The sequence below is a fragment of the Nycticebus coucang genome, chromosome 16 (assembly GCF_027406575.1).
Source record: "Nycticebus coucang isolate mNycCou1 chromosome 16, mNycCou1.pri, whole genome shotgun sequence".
Classification (NCBI taxonomy): domain Eukaryota; kingdom Metazoa; phylum Chordata; class Mammalia; order Primates; family Lorisidae; genus Nycticebus; species Nycticebus coucang.
Genome location: NC_069795.1, coordinates 68,531,130 through 68,553,736, shown reverse-complemented (window position 1 = coordinate 68,553,736; position 22,607 = coordinate 68,531,130). Strand labels below are relative to the sequence as shown.

Sequence of the window (22,607 nt, the reverse complement as noted above, 5' to 3'; positions counted from 1 at the left end):
AACAAATAAGTGAGGTGAAGGTTAACCAGTTTGATGTAAGCATTCCAAATTGCATAAAAATCAGCACACTGTACCCCATAAATGCATTACTATACACAGTTATGATTTAATAAAAAAATAAGTATAATGATTGTATTAGTAACAAAAATAAATGTTTATTAAGCAAAAAAAAGGACTTGTTCTATAAAATTTGGATTCAATCAAGAGACTACAGTCAAGGATCCAGAAGGCCACAGGTTCCCCACCTTCCCGGTCTTTCTTCACTCACTTTTATAGTGTCTTGTCCCCTGGGTCCCTCAACACTGCACACATATTTGCACTGTACCGAGGTGCTTTTCCAGAAGACCTATTTGGATGTATCACAATCCTGCAGCTGTCCCACCAACAGCCCCTGGGACCAGAATTCTTGGAAGTAAAAGGTACAAGGCACAAGTCAATGAAAAAGTCAGCATTTCATAACCTCTCCTTGGCCACCTGTACATTAGACTAGATTAGTGTCAGAGGACCGAAAACATTTGGTTCCCCTCCCCTCCTTAATCACCCATAAATGTCAAGAGGGAGTTAAGTGTGGGCTTGCAGTGGCTCAGGAGGCTTCCAGGCTAGAGGCTGTGGTTGGTGGACACACTGTACTTGGCACCAGAATACCTGAGTTCAAGTCCCAGCCTGTGCTGTCATTACCATGCAGTCCCGGGCAATGTCCCACATAGGGTCTGCTTCCTCTTTTGTAAAGTGGGTAGAACACAACTTGTCTGCTGGGGCTACTGTAATTACTAAATGAGATGAAAGATGCAGAAGTGATTGGCAAACACGAAGATTGTTTTAAAACATAAGAAATTCTTGGGGCAGTGCCTGTGGCTCAGTCGGTAAGGTGCCAGCCCCATATACCGAGGGTGACGGGTTCAAACCCGGCCCCGGCCAAACTGCAACCAAAAAATAGCCGGGCGTTGTGGAGGGTGCCTGTAGTCCCAGCTACTCTGGAGGCTGAGGCAAGAGAATCGCTTAAGCCCAGGAGTTGGAGGTTGCTGTGAGCTGTGTGAGGCCACGGCACTCTACCGAGGGCCATAAAGTGAGACTCTGTCTCTACAAAAAAAAAAAAACATAAGAAATTATTAATTACAACAAGGGGATATTTAAGAAGGGGATGGTTTTGGTATGGGTTATGGTTTGTTTTATGTGCCGGTGACCCTGGGGCATAGAAAGGAGGTTTTATTTTTTATTTTATTTTTTTTGAGACAGAGTCTCCCTTTGCTGCCCTCAGTAGAATGTCGTGGCATCATAGCTCACAGAAACCTCAAATCTTGGTCTTAAGCGATTCTCTTGCCTCAGCTCCCCAAGTAGCTGGGACTACAGGTGCTGGCCATGACACCCAGCTACTTTTAGAGATGAGATTTCACTCTGACTCAGGCTGGTCTCGAACCTGAAAGCTCAGGCAATCCACCCATCTCTGCCTCCCAACTGCTGGGATTACAGGCGTGAGCCACCGTGTGTGGCTCTGAGAAAGGAGGTTTTAATAGTGACTGGCCTCACCTCCAATGGCTCCTGGGTTGAAAGAAGAAGGGGCCTCTCTCTGCCTTACTTCTGTTCATGGACCAGGGGCTGCTCTGCTGGAGGCCTTGCACAGATTTACTCATATTGTGCTTCTTATTTTCCATGGGTGACTTCATAGGGAAAAAGAATAAAACTTCCTAGTGGTGCTTGGACTGTGGTCAGAGTCAGTACCAAGCGGCCATTGTCGCCTTCCATCGAGGCCTCTGCTCTGGACTGTGACGTGATGCAGAGATGACCTCTGAAGTTGACCTTTGTCCTAGGGCCACTCTCTTCCTGACACAGAAACCACTCAGAGGGGGCTCTGCTATGCTTCCCTTTTACATTCTTTGCCCTGGTGCCAAACTATGAGGGGCTTCTTGCACTTCACTGCCAGGGTCCCCAAGGCAAGTCACTCGGACCCTGTTTTATTTGTCTTTCTAGGTCCATATTGGCACAGTTCCTAGCCAACAGTAGGCATTCAATTATTTTGCTAAATAAAAGGATAGAGTAAAGAAATGAGTGCTTATTTGAATGAACGAGTGAATATAGAAGTTAACAATTTGCCTAGAACTTCATCGCAGAACAGGTTAGAGAGCATGGTGAAGTAGAGAGGATATGAGCTCTGGACAGACTTGGCTTTGAATCTTAGCTCTGCCTCTTAGTGGTGTTGTGACCTTAGGAAGTTACTTAATCTTGTTGAATGTTATCTAAATGAGTATAGTAATACCTAACTTCAAGGGTTACCATGAAAATTAAATGAGAATGTATATGAGGTTCTAACACGGTATTAGTTCCCCAATATTAATGCTGTTTACTTTTGTCTCAGTTTCTTCAAGCAGACATATCAGAGTTAACAACAGAACAGTGATTGGTGGTTTATTTTTAAGGCACAGAACCATGTTTTCAAAGAAAATAGGGAAACATGATTTAAATATGGAGCTCTAGTACATAACATTACATCAAAATGCTGCTTCTCTGGGCTCACAGGACATCTTGCCACCTTTAAACCTCCAAACCACATGGCCAGCCCCAGACAGGCTTTAAACCATAGGCAAATTGCTGAGGTCAGAAGGCAGGTACCCACAGAGTTAAAGAGAACATTCAAGAGTCAAGTTGGAAAACCTGGTCACAAGGTGTAAACTGGCGCTACATAGTCTGTGTCAAAGAGACCCCCCTACTCAATGGAAGACTTCTAGGAAAGGTCCTTGAAAAGTTCCATTCCTGGCACAATTAGAGGAAAAGTGACATGCTTTCTATAAAAGGAAAAGATCAGACCTGGCTGATCTTTTAGAGCTCTTTCAACTCTGAAAGAGTTGAAGGGCTAATAAAGGTGCATAGGACCAGACCTATGCAGGCCCCTTTCTTTCCACTTTCCACATTTAGCCCTTTCTTTCAAGGCTAATATTTGTGCATAGGACCAGACCAATGAACTTATTTTTAGGTTAAAAAAAGAAAAACTTTGACAAAGTTCCACATCAATGTTTATTAAAAAAAAAAAAAAAAAGACATTATAAATATAAATATTTTTATTTATGTAAATATATATAAATCCACGCAAGCTAAGGAGTTTGTATGTTATATCCACATATAATTATATATATATATAAAATTAATCAATCCAAATTGACATAGTATATTCCACCATTTTACCCTTTCTTTCTGCTGCCAGGTCCTAAATTTGTTGACCTTCCCAGAGGAGACAGGTATGGAGAAAGAACAACACAAATGTTTATTCCTCTACATACAGAATATAAACCATGGTGTTCTCTAGGGCCCCGTAGTAGTTGTACCTCAGTTAATGTAATACGTTCAGTTTTGTCTCTGTTTATGCAAGTATTGTAATGGATACCTGTGTGGTTAACTTTATGAGTCACCTTGGCTACTATATGTGCCCAGTTGTTTGGTCAAACACCAGTGAAGATAATTTTTAGATGTGATTAACAATGAAATTGGTAGACTTTGAGTAGATTATTCTCTTCTGTAACCTAGTAGACCTCATCTAATTAGCCGAAGGCCTTAAGAGCAAAAACTGATGTTTCCTGAAGAAATAGCATTTCTATCTCTAGACTGTAACATAGAAACCTTGAGTTTTCAATCTGCAGATTTCAGACTGAAGACTGCAGCATTGGCATTTCCCAGACTTTTCAGGCTGCCAACCTGCTCTACAGATTTCGGAGCGCCAGCCCTCATAATCACACAAGCTAATTCCTTAAAATTCATCTTTTTATTTTTATGTATCCTATTGGTTCTATTTCTATGGAGAACCTTGTGACATATACTGTCTTAATTTGGATTGATTAATTTTATATATATATAAAATTATATGTGGATATAACATACAAACTCCTTAGCTTGCGTGGATTTATATATATTTACATAAATAAAAATATGTATAGTCACATATATATTTATATATATTTACATGTACAGGTATATATTTGTAAGAAGAAGAAAATATATATAGTCTGTGTCAAAGAGGCCCCCCACTCCATGGAAGACTTCTAGGAAAGGTCCCTGAAAAGTTGAAACAAGTGAGTTTACTTCCATAGTATAGAAGCTTGAGGGATCTCTGGCAAGTGTTGCATTTTTGGCATAATTAGAGGAAAGGCAACATGATTTCTATAAAAAGAAGGGTATGTATTTATTTACTTTTGGAGATGGTATCTCACTCTGTCACCCAGGTTGGAGTATAATGGTATGATCATAGCTCACTGCAGCTTCAAACTCCTGGGCTCAAGCCATCCTCCTGCCTCAGCCTCCCGAGTAGCTGGGACTTCAGATGTGCCACTGTGCTCAGCTAAATTTTAATTTTTTTTGTAGAAATAGGAGTCTCTATATGTTGCTAAGGATGGTCTGTAACTCCTGGCCTCAGGCAGTCCTTCTACCTTGGCCTCCTGAAGTGCTGGGATTATAGGTGGGAGCCACCACAGCGGGCCCTGGATTTATAGTTTTGATAGAAACAAATATGATCATTTTCTGATGTTACCTAAGACCATTTTAATCTTTCTGTCCGCTGCCAGCTCTGGCTCAGACAGATTCAAATATTTCTTTTTCCATTCCTCACAATGGAAAAGGAGTGAACTTCTAATGCAAAGCTTCTGAAATTATCTATTGAATACTTGTAGTCATTCACTAATTTAAAGAAAAATTATGGACCAAAATTTGCCATTTGAAACATCTTCCTCTCATAAATTTTTCTTAAATCTTGAGTTCTAATGCCACCTATCTGTGCTAGAATCTAGTTTTTAGTATGAATTTAGGCCAAAATGATCTACGTAATTTATTTATGTATTTATTTATTTTTTAGGACACTGTTAAAACTTGATTTAATACTTCTTTGGGAAAAAAATACCACACTTTTAGTGAATGACAAGAAACATTTTTATAGTAGTAGTAGGCTATTATTTTTAATATCTATTATGCCATAAATTCATAGGGAAAAGGTTCCAGTAGCTCAAGGAGGCACGTTATCATTAAATGTGACAAAGTATTGCATGACTACTATGCCATGAATTCATGGGGAATAGGTTCTAGCACCTTATATCACTGTTACATTGGGTCTCTTGGTTATCCCGTGTGCTATGCTCTACACCTATTATGCCGTGAATTCATAAGGAATAAATAGGTTCCAGCACCTGATATCATGGTTCCATTGGTTCTCCTGTGTGCTGTTATATACCTATTATGCCATAAATTCATAGGGAATGGGTTCCAGGAGCTCAGGCTCCTTTCCGTTGGTTCTCAGAAAATGTGCTTCTCTGGGTGGGGCAGACTGGCGCTTCAGTTAAACCCAGGTCCCTTTCTCTTTGGCTTCCTTCTTTTTCTAATTATTTTCCTTCACATGTTTTAGGGAGTGGCTCTTAGAGGGCTTAATATGCTTGATAAGAACATTAATCCTCTTGGCAAGAATCTTGCCCTTAACTTGTTTGTTTACATCATTGCCAACAGCATGCTGCATAACATTGTAGACTCCTGCAGTTTTGCCATGCTAACATTTGTGTGGCCTGCCTTTTTGAACAGTACCCCTTCCCTTGATGTCTATAATATCACCTTTCTTGTAGATCTGCATATATGTGGCCAAAGGAACAACTCCATGTTTTCTAAAAGGCCTAGAGAACATGTACCGGGTACCTCTCCTCTTTTCCTTCGTGCTTGTCATTTTGGCGAATTACTGGAAGATGGTGTCTCTGGCCGAAAGGCTGATCTACTTATTTTGAATTTAGTATATCAACACTTGGTGGTATTCCACAAAGATAAACAAGCATGCCTTCTAAGTGCCAGCCACTTAATAAATCTTGAGATCCACTGTCCTAAAACACAGCTCTGAATTTATATTACTCCCTTGCTCAAAAGCCTTCAAAGGTTCTCTGTAGCCTAAATTTAAAGGAGGGCAGTAGATAGCTCCCTCTCCACTCACAAGCTCAGCCACTGGCTCTCTCTTACTTCCTATTGTTAGATGGCTTTCCTTGTCCACTTAAGCTCTGTTGCTATTTTCTTTAATTCCAGATTTGCTCCTATTCTATCCTGATAGAATAGTCTCCAGTACTTGGCCAGACACAACCATTTCATGCTCCATCTAGCCAGTGGAATAAAGGTTGGACCACCTAAGAGATAACATACAAATTCATCAGCTTGCTTGGATTCAACGGAGTATCCAACCAGCTTCCAAATGGGCTGCTTGCCATAGTCCACAGCCTCCTTGGTGACTGTGTTTCAAGGCTGGCTTAGGTTGTCCTTCTCTTTGGAATCTCTTCTCCCATTTCTGCCTGTTGAACTCTTTATCATCTGAAGCCCAACCAAAAAACCTCTTCTTACCCCCCACTTTCCTTGCCCAGCATTATCTTTCCTGTCTTACATCCCTCTCTCTGCCCTTAGCAAATAGCCGTCTAGGGGTGCTCACACCGTGTGGATATTTGTGCCTGGCTTTTCTTCTCGCCCAGACTCTGTCACAGCGATCCTGTCTATAATGTTGTTGCCTCTTTTCATCACCCAAGTTTAATCATTTGTTCTGAACCCACAAAAGAATAGATGGCCACATATCAAAAAATGAATTTGAGGGCGAATTGCCTTAGCAAGCAAAATTATATATTCTAACATGAATTGAATGACATACCTAGAAGTCAATGACTACACTTTTGGAAGTTTTTATTTGTCTTAGAAGGTAGGTAATTTAGGAGAGACCAAGGTGTCATTCATCCTCAGGCAGTTACTGGCCGTGTGCCCATTCACAGCATGATAAGAGGTCATTTCTGGCTGAAAACTTCCGGGCTTGGTAGTCAGCCCCCACATTCACAGGTAAGGAAAGCAGGGCTCACAGAGAGGACATGACTTGCTGATGATCACTGATGTCTTCCAAGCAGTGTCAGCATTCAAGTCCAGATCTCTTTACTCTTAAACCAGCCTTGCATTGAGTTTGTACTAATCATTCTTCTTTTTTGAGGTAGGGAGACTCCACCTTCCTTTACGTCTCTTTAAGATTAAGAGAAACTCCTGATTCTCTTCCCTTGAGCCTGCCTTTTTCCTTCCAGGTTAAGCCAGAAAGGGAGTCACACAAACAAAGCTGCCAGGAGGAAAGCCTTCTACCCTCTCCCTTCATTCAAAGTCTTCCTCCCTCCTCACCCTAATTTCTGAAATTCCACAATTATAGAACCGCTCTTTTGTTCCTGATTAAAAGGCAAATACATATAAAAGAGGCACACTAAGTTTCATGAGCCATCAGTGTTAGTACCTAGTGGTGAATGATTTTATCGGATCGCTTCTCTTACTGAGTTTTCAAAGGGAGAGGGAAGACGTCATGAGGAGAGAGACCCACAGAAACCTAAAAGGATGAACCTCCTGATTGTGATTTGGGGGCTTGGGTCTGACTGAGTCCTGAGGACATGCTGCATCCTCCCTTCCTTCTTCTCTCACAGCCCACAGTATGGATGAGCTGTTTCAAATATGTGGTCTTCTGAAACTTTCCCATGTTATTCCCTCTCCTATATCATTAAGAGCCCTTTACCTGGCAGGGCTAGAAACAACTGGGATGAGGTGAATTTAAAAAGTAGGAAGGGGTAGAGAGCAGAGTAGCAACTTCCCACTTTATTTTTTATTTTATTTTATTTTGGGGGGACAGAGACTTTGTTGCCCTTAGTAGAGTGCCATGGCATCGTAGCTCACAGTAACCTCAAACTCTTGGGCTCAAGTGATTCTTTTGCCTCAGCCTCCCGAGTAGCTGGGATTACGAGCACCTGCCACAGGGCCCAGCTAGTTTTTCTATTTTTAGTACAGATGGGGTCTTGCTCTTGCTCAGGCTGGTCTTGAACTCCTGAGCTCAAGCAATCCACCCACCTTGGCAATCCAGAGTGCTAGGATTATAGGCATGAGTCACTGCAACGATGTTGTCCTAAAGCATGCACAACTCACCTCAAAATGCTTTCCACATAAAGGCGTACCCCCTGTGAGCCCCACCCTGTGGAAAAACTGCCTCGTGGCCTGGAACCATGATGATTTGCTCAAGTTGCTCAATACGCTGAGAGTTCCTTTGCTGTAAGGAGGGCAGATTTTTAAAGGCTATACTTCTATTTCTTGTGTCCCCGTTCAGTTTGTTTTCTCATAAATACTATTCATATTCAGAGTGAATCTGATTTTGTTGATGAATATATGTTGTTAATGTTTCCAGACACATTGAATAGGTTTAAAAACAACTGCTCACTAAATAAACTGATTTCCAAAGCAGAAGAAAAAGGGAGACTCACCCATTAAGCATGAGGTCATTTTTTCAAGTTCATTACCTCTCTTCCTCACCCAAGTTTGTTGCACCAGAGAACATACAAACCACACCTTGAGCTCTAGCTCATGCTAGAGAAATTTGGATTAACAAAAGAAAAAAAAGAAAAAGAAATAGGAGGAAACCATGAAACATAATATGCTATTGCTTTAGACTTGACCCTGAAACCAAGGACAAGAACAGACAGTTACTTGACTTGGAGAGGAGAGTAAAGATGGGTGTGGACCTTTTAGATCAAGACAATTGCTGGGATGCTTCCATTTAGGGTAGGATGAGTCCCTGGGAATGATAAAAAGAGGAGCTTGTTCCCAGGGTGTGACACCCATGGCTCACAGCACCTAAGTTCTTATTTTAAAACTCTCTACCTGTGTTGACTAATATGGTAGCTGGTAGCTGTGTGCAGCTATTTAAAGCCAAATGAGATTAATTAAATGAAAGTAAACATTGTTTTTTTTAGTTGTTCATGTCACATTTCAAATACTTGATAGCCGCATGTGGTTAGTGTCTATTGTCTAAAACATTTCCCTCATCATAGAAAGTTCTATTGGACAGCACTGCTCTTGATTCCTCGTGCTCCCTGGGATGGTTGGAGCCATCTACCCAGTGGAGACCAAGGATTAAGCTGTAAGCAACAGCTCAGGCACATTCAACTGTGAACTGTGTGAGGACCTCTGGTGTGGACACTGCAGTGGGCTGGCCAGGCCCAGGGCAGGAATGCTGTGAAGAACCCTTGGGAGAGGTGTGACGGGGTGCTTAGGGAATGGTGGCTCATCAGGTTTGTGGGCAGCCCCAGATGGCCATCAGGCCTGGATTCCAGAGCAAGGCACAGCATATTCTAGGGTTGACTGGTGTTTGCTCTGGGTTAAGAATGTAAGCAAGGAAAGGTCAAAAACAAATTCAGAGATTTTTTTTTTTTTACAAAATAGTGTCTAGGGTCTCGTTGCAACTAAAAGTCTTTGGTTCTTCCCACATAGTTATAAAAGATACATGAGTTAATTTTTAAGACTATTGCAGCACAAAGCAAAAACAGTCTGTTGTAGCAGAAAACAAAATTGGAAATTTGCCCTTCATTAAGGTTAATAAAAAGAAAAATCATTTCTTCATAAAATTTGAAAACTATGTAACATAGTTTTATAAACAACTGAAACATGTATATATGTATAAAACCCAAGTGAGTTCTTTACTATCATGCTTAGTAACTCTCCTGAGGCAAGAAGTGGTCAATAAACCTTGTCGCAAAGTACAGGAAAACAGTTAAGTTAATTAAAAAAAATTTTTTTTTGCAGTTTTTGGCTGGGGCCAGGGTTGAACCCACCACCCCCGGGTATATGGGGCCAGTGCCCTACTCCTTGAGTCACAGGCACTGCCCTAAAAATTCTTAAATGCCTTTTCCCCAAATGATTAGGTTACATTGTTTGTGTTTCTAAGGTAAAGTTCAAGTTGTAGTTGAGCCCTTCACCCAGGAGTGTGCTGTACACCCTTACACTGTGCCCATTAGGCGAGAGCTTACCAAGCCCCCTCCAAGCCCCCTCCTGCCTCCCCCCTCCCTTTCCCTCCTTCCCTGTCCCCAATTCTTAAGTGTCTTAAACATCTTAAAATTAGTTAGAAGAGGGTTTTCAGGCTCATAAACATGAATATAAAAACGTGAACATAAAATAATACATTATTTGAAACCATTTATATTTTGTGTAAAAATGTTGTTAGAACAACAAAAAGAATCTTTTCTTTTAAAATTAAATCATAGCAGTGTACATTAATGTGATCATGGGGCACCATACACTGGTTTTATAGACCGTTTGACACATTTTCATCACACTGGTTAACATAGCCTTCCTGGCATTTTCTTAGTTATTGTGTTAAGACGTTTATATTCTACATTTACTAAGTTTCACATGTACCCTTGTAAGATGCACCGCAGGTGTAATCCCACCACTGCCACCAACAACAAAACCTTTATGTCCTGCAGATTCCGGTGGATCTAACTGGTAAAAGGTAAAAATTATGTAAAAATAACATTGTGTAGGTAAAGCTAATTTGTTGACTTACTTCAGCTGACATTTTGTTAAACAGAACTGTTTGCAGAGAAGAAGGGAGAGTAAATTGCCTCCCACATTCCTTTACAAGTTTGCAGGACCAAATGATTTCTGACAAGAAGACCAGAAAACTGCTAGGCTAAGGAACAGATTATCAAGAAAGAACATGACCCCTCCTTAACTTTGCTTTTCTGATTCCACGAAGACACTGAGGGTCTACAAAGGTGTCTGATTTAATCAGGTGATATAGGGGTTTCTTGGGGTTCTTGGATTTATTTATTTATTATTAAATCATAGCTGTGTACATTAATGTGATCATGGGGCACCATACTCTAGTTTCATAGACGGTCTGACAGATTTTCATCACACTGGTTAACATAGCCTTCCTGGCATTTTCTTAGTTATTGTGCTAAGACATTTACATTCCACATTTACTAAGTTTCACATATACCCTTGTAAGATGCACCTCTGGTGTAATCCCACCAATCCTCCTCCCTCTGCCCACCTCCCCCCTCCCTCCCCTCCCTTTCCCCCTTCCCCCTATTCTTAGGTTGTAACTGGGTTATAGCTTTCATGTGAAAGCCATAAATTAGTTTCATAGTAGGGCTGAGTACATTGGATTCTTTTTCTTCTATTCTTGAGATACTTTACTAGGGGTTCTTGGATTTTTTTTTCTTGGTCTTTCTGTGAGGATATTTGAGGTTGAAATCAGGATGGGTTCATAACATCTCTAGAGCTTTGACCTCAGCTCAAAACAGGATGCATATTGAGGCTTTTTCACAGGCGTCCTCAAACTAGGGGGCCAGTTCACTGTCCCTCAGACCGTTGAAGGGCTGGACTATAGTTAAAAAAAAAAAAACTATGAACAAATTCCTATGCACACTGCACATATCTTATTTTGAAGTAAAAAAACAAAACGGGAACAAATACAATCACACCGCCTCATGTGGCCCGCGAGCCGCAGTTTGACGACCCCTGCAGGGTGCAATTTGTACAGTTCAAAGTAAAGGAGAACAGAACAGTCACGATATCCTAAATTACAAACGGACTCTATTAGTCAAGAATGACACTTCTTTCCCTTTCCTCCTCAGACCGCTAACTTCCCTCCCAGGGAAGCAACCCAAGCAGAGGAACCCTGCAGAATGAACAGTCTGCTCACCCAGCGGCAGCCTCCTCCTCTGCTGTGCCGTCCCCTCTGCAGTCCTCACCGGCCCAAGGTGCTGTCTACCCTGCAGCAATTCTTTGCACCTCTGGGACCCGGCAAGGGGGGTCTGTATAGAGAGGAGGCGTCTCCCGGGGGCGGAGCCTGCTGCTGCCTGAGCCTCCCCGTCCAAGCTGGAAGCAGCCTAACCCGAAGGTCTGCAGGGCGTTCTGCAGCTCCGGAATGCGCTGCCCTGACAGGTAGAAACACCTTGATGGGCCCCAGCTCATCACTCTCCGCACTCCTCCCAGGTCTGGACCTTACTCGAGTACAAACTCAGGGTTTCTGTTTTTAGTTTGGTTTGACTTTATTTCCTTTGATTGTGCGATTTGACCCTTACCTCTGCTTCTGTGTGTTAAATGGCCAGTTAGTCCCGACCCTTCCTAGTGATGTCTGCAAGTGTTTAGCTGGATAGGGTCATGTCCAGTGTCAGTTTCTATAACGTGGCTCTGCTATACTCATGGGGATAGTAATTGCTCAAGTAATGCTCACACCATAGGTGGTCCAAAGACGTAAGAAGCAAGAGGTCTGGAAAAAAGGATTGTGAAAAACTCAGGCAGAGAGAGACGACACAAGGAATTATTTACTGATGTCTAATTCCTCCCTTCTCTCTCCGCTCCTCCCCTGTGTTCCCTTCTCTCACTTCTTTCTTCCCTCCTGGAGCTGCCATGTGGCTGAGATGCATTTTAGTGAGCAGTATGTTTATTAGGAAGTGCCCTGAGATGACACTGTGGAAGAGAGAGAGAGAAGAAACAGGCTTAGCAGGGGGACATGCTCTAGTTTAGGTGGGAGAGCCTCAGGCAACCTCTCTCCCTGGGAAACCCTGGAGAAAGATGGCTGTGCGGTGGGCCCCTCTACGATCTGTCCCTCCCGATGGGGAAGGCAGCTTTCTGTAGCTGAGGCAATTCCTGAAGAGCACTGATAACTGAGGCTGAAGCAGCTGGGAATAGCTGCCCCCTTGAAAGGGGACTCCTGCAGCTTCTCTGGGTCCTTTACAGCTGCCTTCTTCCTCTGCAGTTCTCCAGGGCCTGGTAAGATAAGTTTTGAGAGCTTGCAGAGTAGAATTCTATGCAACTGTTAAAAGTGGTGCCACAGAAAAATACTGAATGCCCTGGAAATAAGTTCAGTCAGTTGTTCAACAAATACTTATTACAAACTTATGACATGTCAGACACTTTCCTAGGTGCTAAAAAGGAAAAAGCAATTTACAAACTTGTGTAATTTGCTATATTTTAATTTTTAAAACGTTTGCCTGTGAATTAAATAATAGTAAGAATGTACAGCAAATATTAGGAGTCTATCTGGGGGATAAAATATGGATGAAGTGTATAATCTTCTATTTTTGCAGTTCATATGTTTACAAAGAATCTGTAAGTATAAAAGAGAAACATATACTCACTAAATTATTAATAACATGCTGCATTGGAAGGAATAAAGTAGCAGAGACACAAACAAGGACATATATTTCCATTCATGTCTTAGGCATTTTATATTCTATTACTAGGATTGTGTGGGGAGTAAATAAAAAAGATGTGAAAATCTTTTTGAAATAGGTAATGTGAACCCAAAACCCAATAACAAGTGACGGGAGACAAGCTGGGGGAAGGAAGATTATTATTCAGGTAATAGCTGATTAGGTGAGGGATGTCAAGTCCTCAATGTTTGACAGGTTTATTTTGCCAGTAATTGATTTCTACCTCTGCTCTGCTAATCCCTCCTTTCCTGCTGGCTAAATGTCTCCTTAACCACATCTTAACCCAATTCCAAGCTCATCAGTGAATTCTCTTTACTAAAAATTTCAGTTCTGTTAGAATTAAATATTTTCTTCCTATCATCATAATTCAGACTTTACATTCCAGTGCTGTGGGGGTTGGGGCGAGATGTGAAGGAGTCTTTCTCTAATAGCCCCCCCTTTCTCTAATAACACCCCCATTCCCTGTATATGTTCATCTGAGAGGGAAATGACATCATCTTGTGTGACCATCCCAGAAAACTGCTGTCCCTTTCTGTTGGCCATTCCTGCTGTCCAGCTCATCACCCACAGAGTCAGTGCAGACAGGGGTGATGCACAGGGCTGGCAGAGGAGAGTTCTATTGACAGAGCTCTCTGAAGCCCCGAACGCTACTCTGTCCTCTTCACATTGGTTTGCAGCCAGTCCGTGTCCTCCAATCTCACCTACTCTCCAGGACTCCAGTTCTCAAGTCATGTCCATCTTCTGCACATCTTGGGAACCAGGAACTAGGGGGAGTATACACATCCCCATCCATGCACTGTCCCCCGCCAATGCGTGCCCTTCTCTGTGGTATTTCCAAGGTAAGTTAGCGAGCCTGGTGACTAATACGCTATCTAACTGGGCTAAAGGATGTTGGTCCCGTATGCTCCCTAAAACATTTGAATCGTCACTGGGGTTTCTTCTCTTACCCTGGGGGTGAGGAAGCACTGGAATGTTTCTCTTCACTAAGTCTGCACCCCCCCACTTCAGATCCACTTTTCTATGGGTGAAGGAGGGAGATGTAGTACAAAGTGGGTGGGAAAGTGGTGCTGGCCCCCTCTCTGGGTTCTGAATGTGGGTTATTTACTGCTTTCTATGCTTTCTAGTCACCAACTCTGGAAAAAATATTTCTCAAAACATGATGCTGTTCAGCATATTTTCAGTATTTACTAAAATTCCCAGGTCCTGACATATCTGCGTTCACAAAGCCCTGCAAGTTAAGTGCTATTATTCCCCCTATTTTGCAGATTAGGGAACTGAAGGTTGAGGATGCTAACTGCCCATGGTTACAGACTTATCCAGAGGTAAGGACTCCATCAGCCTGTCCTCACAGCCTGCACTCTCGCTGTTGGGGTGTTGGTAGATCAGTGTAACTTTGCAGGTCACATTAAAATTTTAAATCACAAATGTGGTTTATTTTTCTATTAACTGCTCAGTGAGGTTAATAGAGAGTACAGTATTGCTCTTGGGATATTTAAGAAGCCATGTTCTGCACGGTTGGCTGAAGAGTAAGCCTGTCGGAGAGCCCAGGCTCCCTGCAGAGAGCAGCAGGTCACTGACCATCGCTCGGCCTCTGTGTTGATGACTGAGTCAGCCTGTCCACAATGTGCTTCAAGTGCCCAGGTGCACAGAATTCCCTAGGCCTCTGAAAATCAGTTTTTCTTTAGCTGGTTTTTACTCTTTGCACACTTCCCATAAATGCATAAATTCAGGCTTTTTGACTTTTAATGGGTTTTCTCTTTGGTGTAGCCATCCTTTCACTAAGCAGTAATTTGATGTTCCCATATTCCCTTCAGCTCCAGGAGGTGACACATGCTCAGCTCAGTTTGTGTGCTCAGATTATGGACACACAAGGTGGCTTCAAAGCATGTTTAAACCTTTTCTAGGAAAGGGATATGTTTGGAAGGGATTTAAGCTCATTTCAATATCCACTTCGGTTATTATATAGAATAACTGTATTTCAATAAAATAATCATTTAGCCCAATTTTTCACCTATGAGGTAAACCCTCTATAATATCTCTGATTTCCATTATTAAGGGGCAACTCTATAAAACTTGTGTTTATTGAAGAGATGTTGAAGATATTGTGTACAACCTTACATTTTGGGTCTAACCCGTCCCAAAGGAAAAGATCTCTGGTTTCAGTATCTGGGAGAATTCTATTTTTCCTAAGCAGATGGTTTGCTTTTATCTCTTGGACATAAGAAATTTGCAACCAAATTCAATCTTACCTCCGTTCTTACTGCTCCGTTGAAACTGCTTGTCAAGTTACAAATAGCTATTACTTTGTCAAATGCAGTGGACCCCTGGTCTTCGTTTACTTAGCTTCTCAGCAGCAATCGGTGCAGCTGCTGCTCCATCCTCCTCTGGCTTCCTTAAGACTCTGCTCTTTGTGTTTCACCTATTTCTCTGGCTGTTCCTTCTCAGGGCTCACTGTTGTCTCTTCCTTGGCCTGACCAGTTATGGGCTCTGGGCTAGCTCTTAATTCTGAGTCTGCGTCTGACAGTGCACTTCCATCACAAGGAGTCAGCTCTACATTTCCACTGATTCCTCCTTAGAAGTGTAAAAAGATAAAGCAACTCTGTCTGGATGTAGAGGTCATAGCGAGAATCCTAGGAGTCTGTCTTCTGATAAACACAGTGGTGTTTCTCTGCTTTTCCTCTGGAACCTTCTTTTTTTATCCCTTGGCCCCCAGATTTTGAAGAACACTGAATTAGGTTCTGGCCTTCTTTTTTTTTTTTTTTTCCTGAGACAGAGTCTATGTCATCCTCAGTAGAATGCCGTGGCATCACAGCTCACAGCAACCTCAAACTCTTGGGCTTAAGCAATTCTGTTGCCTCAGCCGCCCAAGTAGCTGGGACTATAGGCACCCGCCACAACGACCAGCTATATTTGGTTGTAGTTGTCATTGTCGTTTGGCAGTCCCGGGCTAGGTTCCAATCGCCAGCTCTGGTGTATGTGGCTAGCGCCCTAGCTGCTGAGCTACAGGTGCAGAACCATCTGACCTCTCTTAATTAGATATTTGGTAAGTATCTGTGCTTTTGATTTTTTAAAGGTTTTATTAGATATTGGGTGTGGAAGATTCTGTGATGCAATTTAAATCTACTCTTTGATCAAAAAAGATTCTGAGACTTATTAGAAGATAAATCAGACTTTGTTGTTCCTTTACTTAAAACAGTTCCGTGGACTCCTGTGCTCTCAGCACAAGATTCAAACTCCTTGCTATGGCTTACAAGTTGCCCATGTATTCCTCCCCAACTTCAGTAAGTACCACTTTTACTCTATGCATCCTCCAGGCACGTGGCCTTTGCATTTGCTGATGTCCTTAGTGGGAATCTATTTTTACACCTGTTTTCAGGGCTGACTCCTTGTCACCCTTCCGACAGCTCAGTTCTCGCTTCCCCTGAGAAGACTTTTCTGATTGTCCTGCTAAAGTACCCTGTACTCTCCACTCCAGTTACTTTCTCTGATGTCACCTCGTTTTGCTTTGTAAAATGAACCAAAGTCTGGTATTGTTTGTGTTTGTTCCTTCCCTGCCCTTGCTGCCTAACCCAAACTAGAAGGGTTTCAAATGAATAAGTGAGTTTCTGATTTTGGGCAGTTTAGTGTGAATTAGTTCTACTCAGTCTTTGAAGGCAGAGAGGGGAATCATTACATTAAATAATGCTTGAGAAGAGCCAAAGTGTGTCACCAAAGTGATAGCTGCATGAAGGTGTCTGCATTTAAGAATTGCCTTAAATTACTCTGTGCTTTTAAAACAACATTTATCATTTCATTCTGATAACAAGGTGAGTGTTTATCTATTACAGCAAAAAAAAAAAAAAAAAAAAAACCACCCCCATACTTCTTTACCCAGTGATAAATACAATGACATTTTTGTGTAGAACCATCCATTTGGGAACTATTAGAGGTACTGCTCTTTGTTGGGTACAGTTCTAGCATGAAAAAAGTAGACAGAAAACCCTACTCTCAGAGCACTGCCTATCTTCTTTGTGTTTATCCCTACATAACTGAGATCATGCTTACTTACCAGTCTTTTAAACCAGTTATTTTCACTTAAAAATGTAGACACTTCCCTATGTGGTTATTTACAACATAATTTTAATGAATGTATTGTATCCATTATAGGAATATGCCATTATGTACTTAACTGAATCCATCAGGTTGAGAATTCATGTTATTTTAAAATTTTTTCAATATTATAAATAATGCTATAGAAAATACCCTTTTAGGCTGGGTGCAGGGGCTCAGGCCTGTAATTCTAGCACTCTGGGAGGCCAAGGCAGGTGGATTGCTTGAGCCCAGGGGTTTGAGATCTTCCTGAGCAAGAGTGATACCCTCTATCTCTATTAAAAATGGAAAAATTAGCCAGGTATGGCGGTGGGCACCTATAGTCCCAGCTACTCAGGAGACTGAGGTAAGAGTGTTATTGGAATTCCTTCTTCCATAGGTCCTTCAAAGAGTGAATCCATGGACCACAGATAAGTGGCAAGACAGAATTTATTTTACAGAAAAGGATACAGAAAAAGCACCAGAGCTTCTAGCAGAGGGAAAAACCCAAGTCTGAAGCAAATCTCTCCTCTGCCTGGGTCCTTTGTCTAGGGGTGTGTATACGTAGCCTAACAAATGAATGGATGCAGTCCCTTTTGTTGGGGCAAGGTTAATGAATGTGTTGACAAATGAATGGATACAGTCCCTTCCCCTCCAGGCAAAATGTCAGCATGCTCCCTTCAGGAAATTTCCCAGGCCTAGGAAACTCACATGAAATTGACCAGGCCTAGGAAATGGGGATTTCCCTGTTCAGCCCTGAATGGGGGGGCACTCTGTATCACCCTTGGGCCAGTGAAATGCTCACAGGGGAGTAGTGCAGCCAGAAGAGGGCTTTCTAGGTCCAAGGGTGGTTCTGGGGTTCCCACCGGCAGCAGTGTGGGCTGTGCTGTGGTCTCCCTCAACTAACTAGGGACCCGCCAGCTTCCACAGTGCTCACCCTCTCTGCTGCACTTGGTTCTCCAGCTCTGCCTCCCTTCTTCCCTGCACCAACACATCCTGGGCGGAGATGCAGAAGGCGGGGCAGGTCCTCCCAGGTGGCTGGCACTGACCAAGCCTGGGTGCACCCACCCTGTATCCAGAGGATGGCTTGAGCCCTGGAGTTTGAGGTTGCTCTGAGCTATGGTGGCATGGCACTCACTTACCTAGGGTGACGGAGTGAGACTCTGTCTCAAAGAAAAAGAAAAAGAAAAAGAAAATACCCCTTTACATAAATTTTAAAATATATTCATCATTTACGCAGAACAAATTCCTTGATTTGATTTTTTGATTAAAGACCATGTTCATTTTAAAGTTTTTGATTCATGTGGTCAAATTGCACTTCAGAAAGGTAAAAGTTATACACCAGTCTGAGAAAGTGTCAATTTCTCTGCATTTTAGGTATGTTAGATTCTATCTTTAAAAAAAAGTTATGACAGACATTTAATTAGTATCAATTTTTATTTTAATTTCTACTTCTATGGCTATTTACATATTTTCTTTAAAAAGTTCTTATTCTTAGCATTCTTTAACTGGGAGTATTTATAGTTTAAAAAATTTATTTGTTAATTTTTTAACGGGTAGACTGTCTCAAAAAAAAATTGGCACAAAATTTCCTTATAAAATTCCTCAGGTTCAGTGTAATTTCTGGTAGTGTAATTTATCTATATGGATGGTTTCATAGATGGGGCAGTTTTTTATGAAGACTAGGTGTAGCTCTAGTGGTAGGTGACTAAAACAGTGTTAATGTCATTAGAAAACAGATTCCTTCAGATCTCACAGCTCACTCATTTCCTCTCTATCTGCATCTCTTTCCCTCTGAGGCTCTGCTTCCACTTTGATACCCTGGTAGACTCTGAGCTGTGGCCTTTGCTTTGTTCATCTGTCATTGCTATCCCACCTGTTTTAAGAAATCAGCAATCTCGGGCGGCGCCTGTGGCTCAGTGAGTAGGGCGTCGACCCCATATACCGAGGGTGGTGGGTTCAAACCCAGCCCCGGCCAAACTGCAACAAAAAATAGCTGGGCGTTGTGGTGGGCACCTGTGGTCCCAGCTACTGGGAAGGCTGAGGCAAGAGAATTGCCTAAGCCCAGGAGCTGGAGGTTGCTGTGAGCTGTAACTGCACAGCACTCTACCAAGGGCAGTAAAGTGAGACTCTGTCTCTACAAAAAAAAAAAAAAAAAAAAATCAGTAATCTCTGGTCTCTCTCCTTCCTGCTTTGAGTATTAGAGTGAATTTACTTTCTTTTGTTAATTCTTTAATTTTAATGGAATTTTAGAATTTCTTTTTCTTAAAAAAATTAAAACACATAATTAGAAAGACAGTCTAACTCTTTTGGAATCCTAACTGTTTATACTAACAGACACTACTCCTCTCCATCTGATGTTATCTTGTTGCAAGTTCTGCCAACACTACGATAAAAAAAAAATAGCCCTTTGAGACCCTGACAAGACACTGGCACACTAATGTCGCTTGCTACTCATAAAAACACAATTCTTTCTGAGTTTTATTCTTCCAATGTTCTCAACCAAATAATTGATGTAAAGATTCGAGCCAGGTACGCAGTGACCTGGAACCATATGTGTCCACACCCTGGTACAAATACATCTGGGCACACATGAGCACAAAAACATCAACAGACGTAATTACACTTATAGACTCATAACTTCAATACAAAAATAGGTGGGTTTGAATAGAATTAATACCAAGGTTAATGACATAAGAGCAAAAGAAGATAGTCAGAGGACAGTGGGTAAGTAAAGCTGGGAATGAGTTACCAGGTAAGAAATATTAGAGGTTAATTTAAAAAAATAAAGCAGGCTGGGCACAGTGGCTCACACTTATAATCCTAAGGCTTTGGGAGACTGAAGCAGGAGGATTGCTTGAAGCCAGGAGTGAGTTGGAGACTGGTCTAAGCAACATAGAAAGACCTCATCTTTAATAAAAATTAATTCAATTGGCCAGGTATGGTGGCAGGTGCCTATAGTCCCAGCCACTCAGGAGGCTGAGATGATAGGATCACTTGAGTCCAGGAGTCTGTGGTTGCAGTGAGCTGGGACCAAGAGACCAAATAATGAAGTAGGGAGTTTGTAAAGAGTTGAGGAAATAGGAGGATAATGCTCCTGTAATACTCAGGTCTTCTTGTTCCTGAGTTTCACAGCTCTTCTCCTTCCTCTTCCTTGTCATAAGGTAGAACTTAAAAATATTAACTTCCACATTTCTTTAAAAATAGCTTTATTGCCATAAAATTCACCCTCTGGAAGTGTACGGTTTAGTGGTTTTTAGACTATTTGGAGTTTTGCAATCATCAGCACTTTATAATTCCAAAATGTTTCATCACCTCCAGAAGAAACTCCTGTCCACGGGGAGTCTCTTCCCATTACCACCGCATTCCAGCCCCTGACAACCACTAATCGACTTCTCCTTCCATGGATTTTCCTACCTAGACATTTTATATAAACGGAATCATATAACATGTGGTTTTTTGTGTCTGGCTTATTTTACTCGGCATAAAGGTTTTCCAGGCTCATCCATGTCATAGTCATGTTTTCTGCACTTCATTCCTTTTTATTGCTAAATAATTTTATCCCTATAATATTATATAATATAGTATTATATAGTATTATATAATATAGTATAATAGTATTATCCATATGGATATGGATAGATCACAAGTTTTTCATTTTGAATTAGAGACATTTTAGATTGTGGTAAAAAACACATAACATAAAACTTGCCATTGTAACCATTTCTAAGTGAACAGTAGTGTTAAGTGTATTCACATGTTGTGCAATAGATCTCCACAACTTTTCCCTCTTGCAAAAATGAAAGTCTAAATTCATTACGTAGCTCCCGTTTTCCCTCTGCTAAGTCCCTGGTAATCAGCCTTCAGCTTTTTGTTTCTGTACATTTGAATACTTCAGATACCTCATCTAAATGGAATCACGTAATATTTGTCTTCTTGTGACTGGCTTATTTCATTTAGCCTAATGTCCTCAAGGTGCATCTATGTTGTGGCATGTGACAGGATTCCCTTTCTTTTAAGGTTGGATAATAGTCTAACATTCTAATGTACATACTGCATTGAAAAAAATCCATTCATCAGTTAAAGGACATTTGGGTTCTTTCTGCTTTTTGGTTATTATGAATGTTGCTATGAACATTCATGGATGAGTTTTCCTGGGGACGTGTACGTTCAATTCTCTTGACTGTACTATATACCTCGGTGTAGGATTTCTGGGTCATATGGTAACATACTATTTACCTTTCTGAGGAACTGCTGTTTTCCAAAGTGGCTGTACTGTTTTATATTGTACCAGCAGCATGTGAGAGTCCCAATTTCTCCATATCCTCACGAATACTTGTTACCGTCTTTTTTTTTTTATTATTATTATAGCCATCCTAGTGAGTGTGAGGTGATTTACACTTCCCTAATGACCGAGGATGTCTTATTTATTCTTTAAATGGAAGAAGGAGGGGATAGACCCAGGAAAACTGCTCTAGTAGCTCTTCTATTACTGTGAGGAATTCAGGGTGGCTAAAAAAATAGACTGAGGGAGGGTAATTGGAATTGCTCCCTAAAATCTAATATTACTACTATTGATGACAATACTACCAAAATAATTAGGGCTACCACTGCCTGGCCCTGTTCTAAGTGTTTTTAAAAATAGCTCATTTAACAATGCTTGAGACATACACCTCATGTGCATATGAACGATTCCTTCTTCATATGCATCCTTGAAGAATCCTTCAAGGGAGGTTATGCCTTTTGATCTCCGATTACTATGATTTTGATACTTACTCCCCATTTTTATTCTACATGGCCATTCATGTCCTCTGTTACTTTTACTCTGAAACGGTCAACTCTGAGACTCCTCTTCCTAGTTCTGCCCAGATCCTCACCCTTAGTGTTTACTCCTGGCCTGGGACTACTTCCTTTCTTTAATGACTAAGAAAGGAATATAGTTCTAGCCAACTGATCTTCCATACTAGACAGATCTTTTGGTGGAGTACTTGAGTCATCTCACATGAAGGTTGATCTACATCATTTTCTCCCTTCTCTTCTCAAACAAACATGGTCAGACAGGATCACTGGAGCATACCAAGCCCATCCCCTCCGGTCCACTGCCTCATTATGAAAGGTCAAATATGACATTTGTGAAAGGCATGGCAGAAAGCCAATGAGAAAGGCCAAAGTGGCTGGTTGTGGTTGTGGTTGTGTCTAAGGTGAAACACGCTAAAGCTGTCTGGTGTTAGGACTGAAAACCAGTGACCTAAATTTAATTTCATTGGTTGTTGATAACACTTGAGGTTCTGATCATTAACAATATTATTGGTTTTTCCATCTTTGAGTTATTTTGTTCAACCAATTGATTAGTTATAACCTTAGTCAGGTCACTGAAACTTTCCCCATAGGTTCACTGCAAGTTTTGCCTAGTTTTGCCAGCCCACAATTAACAGACGAACGCCTTACCTGTTTGGATGAGAACATTTATTGTGTCTGAGCACATGGACATTTTGAAAGAAAAAACTAGATAAACTTTTATTTTGCAGTTATAAG

General features: G+C 41.4%; 1 protein-coding gene and 1 pseudogene across 2 annotated transcripts in view; both read right to left on the bottom strand.

Moving 5' to 3' along the window:
• UPK1B (uroplakin 1B) overlaps window positions 1–11,632 on the bottom strand; it is a 32,193-nt gene extending 20,561 nt beyond the window's left edge. The window contains exon 1 of one of the 2 annotated variants that reach the window (XR_008374931.1): window positions 11,489–11,632. The gene's annotated coding sequence lies outside the window, so the exon portion shown is untranslated. The remainder of the gene's footprint in view (window positions 1–11,488) is intronic. The other variant, XM_053565302.1, reaches the window with a different exon arrangement.
• On the bottom strand, window positions 5,210–5,689 carry LOC128567790 (60S ribosomal protein L21-like; annotated as a pseudogene).
• Window positions 11,633–22,607: the final 10,975 nt, after the last annotated feature.